Genomic DNA, 2,899 nt, shown 5'->3' with positions numbered 1-2,899 from the left:
GTGGATGGTGCCTTGGTGGCAGGGGGTGAAACAGGGTCAGTGCACAGACACGGAACATTTCAGGCCTGTGTCTCTCAGGTATGAACAAGTCTCTCTAGTGCCTCAAGACTGGAACAGAGAAACAAAGGACACCAGAGCCAATTTTGATGCTGAGAAACTACAAATGAGGGGAAATTTCCCACAGTACATCAGATATTTTTACCAAAGTCATGAACACAATTTCTGCCAATAAAAGAGGAAGGTGGGATTTAAGCAAAGAAGAACTATGTTAAAGCTGAGCTTTCCACACAGTCTGGATCTATGTAATCCAATAAAGGGGCTTAATGTTTTTGCAGTATGTTCTGGAAGAGCCACTTTACTGTGACAAGATGGTCTATTACATGCACAGGGCCCTAAAAGTGCACATAACTGAGGATTAGTTAGCTGTTAGATGTGTTCTTTCACTGATTTTTCTTCTTAAAAGAGGGGGAAAATACCTGAAGAAAGACTTGCAAGAGACAGAGACAATTATTGAAAATGGCTATATATATTTTTTGCCCAAGATGCTCCAAACTCACTCTTAAGAAATGCCCTGTCGAATTTTAATTGAAAAATCCAAACCATTTAAAATCCTTAAGCAGTGCAATAGAACCAAATATTTACCTAGCATTCCCAATGTTCTTTTCATTATGAAAATACTTAAAAATGTGGAAAAATTAATTTCTAAAGGTACTCTACAAAAAATTTAGTACTAGGATTGATATCAGAAATGGGGTTTTCCTAACCTAAATCTCCCTTTGTTCAAATGAAACAATTGTAAGCATGATTCTAAAGTATATTATAAAAAGTACTCTATAAATATCAAAAGGCTCTAATAGTAAAGATGTATTAGAATGATATTAATAATAATAGTGCCATTTTTTCACTTTGAGTTTTGGGAATCGACAATAATGTCTGTCTAATGACCACATAGCATTTGAGTTCTAGGTAGTGACCATTTAAATTGCACTGAGAACGCACAAACATACACGTGGTTGTGTTATATGACAACATAGGTATTCAACACCAACATATACTCCTAATTGCTGACACTCTTTGTTCCATGTAGCCAACTTTTATGGAAGCCTACTGAACATTTGTCACTGGGCTAGGCATTGAGGGACATACAAAAGATACTGAACACATGATGCCAGAGGTCAAGAGCTGGCAATCTCAGAAAGAAATGATAACAAGAGCACTAACCTTTCCATTCTGAAGTCCAATGCTAATGCCAATAATAAAAGGAAGAGTTATGGGAGCATTAACAAAGACTACTTGTTAGGATATTGGTGAAGAGCTCATCGGTAAGCAGGCATTTGAGCTGACTCTGTTGTAGTGACAATGGCAATGAGCTTAGAGAAACACACACACACACACACACACACACACACACACACACAACGCTCCAGTTCTCTATTCTAAGAGAATCTGTCTTCTTCCGGAATGGTGATTCCATGTTGTCTTGCTTATATCCCAACTGAGTGAACCAGAGCTGTACATGTGACTCAAGGTGGACAAATGAGCTACTTCTCTCTGTATTTTGTTCTAAGAAGTACAGAGGTCAGACAGGTCCAGACTATGGTCATTGGTCAGGAAAGCTGGAAGCCATTTTTAGCCGTGAGCAAACTGAAAGAAACAGAAGACAGTGAATCTGTGGAAAGAAGTGTGAGAGTTACTAATTTGGTAAAAGAAGCAGGGACAAAGGTTCATGAAAACTGAATGAGAAAGGGAAGTTGTTTTTGACTTCCCAGTTCCCAGTCTGGACTGTTTTATTCCTAGTTATTGAGTTCCTTGAGTCTGGGTTCATCATTCCTTCAGGTGGTATGAATTAATCTCTTCTCCTTGCAACCAAACTATTACTAATTCTAGCAAAGCCTCATAGATTGAGGCTTTATCCAAAGATGGCCTCTTCTAAGTTTTCTTAAACTTAGAAATTTGATGCAACTAGAGTTTTGCCAAGAAGCACTCACCACATTCCCTCTGAAAAACTATGTTCCAGCTGCGCTGAAAAACATCCAGTACCTCACCTAACCTGCTGGGCACTAAAACAGAGGTGGGATAGCCTGCCCTAGGTTTGCAAGTGGGCGCTGCTCATCTTTCTGAGGCAGTCTAGCCTAATAAGTAAGAATGTAGGCTCTGGTGGCAAACTACCTGAGTTTGTATCCCAGTTCTAACTCTTGGCTGTGTTACCTAGGTCAAGTGCTGTAACCCCTCTGCGCCTAAGATTATTCATTTGAAAATGGGCATAATGGTAGTACCTACCCCATGGATTGTGTAAAGATGAAATGAGATTATACATGTACTACAGTTAAACAGCCCTTTGCATATGTAACCACTCAAGAAATATTAGTCATTATAGTTTTCTTACTATTTATAACTCTTCATTTCTCACCAACCACTAAGCCCTTTAATTCTATTTCTGAGATTCTTTAATTCTACTACCAAGATTGCCACTATACTAATGCAGACCACAGTTAGCACTTTCTACTCTCCATGAGTGGTTACACTTATCTGTTATCCCTGGTCTCAGTCTTACCTACTTCGAATTAACCTATATACAAACCTAGAGTGGTTTTCCCACAATTCAAATCAATTAGTATCTCCCCTGATTAATAGCCTCAATGATTGCTTTTTGGCCTTAAAACAAAACCCTATCCTTCATGGTATCTTCTTGATGTGAATGATGCTTAGCTGTCCAGCCTCATCTCTTGCCATTTACTCTCCCTGATCAAGTTTCCCCCTTTGAAAAGCTCTTTTATTGGGCCATGGTACACTTTGGAACACTCTTCCCCTTTCTTCTCTCTACATTCTGCTTATCCTTTAGTTATCAGCTTAGACATCACTTTCTTTGAGAATAACTTTTCATACTACAAGATTTATC

Source organism: Panthera uncia (assembly GCF_023721935.1).
Source record: "Panthera uncia isolate 11264 chromosome C1 unlocalized genomic scaffold, Puncia_PCG_1.0 HiC_scaffold_4, whole genome shotgun sequence".
Taxonomy (NCBI): domain Eukaryota; kingdom Metazoa; phylum Chordata; class Mammalia; order Carnivora; family Felidae; genus Panthera; species Panthera uncia.
The sequence above is the reverse complement of the archived record's forward strand: the minus strand, read 5'-3'. Positions refer to the sequence as shown.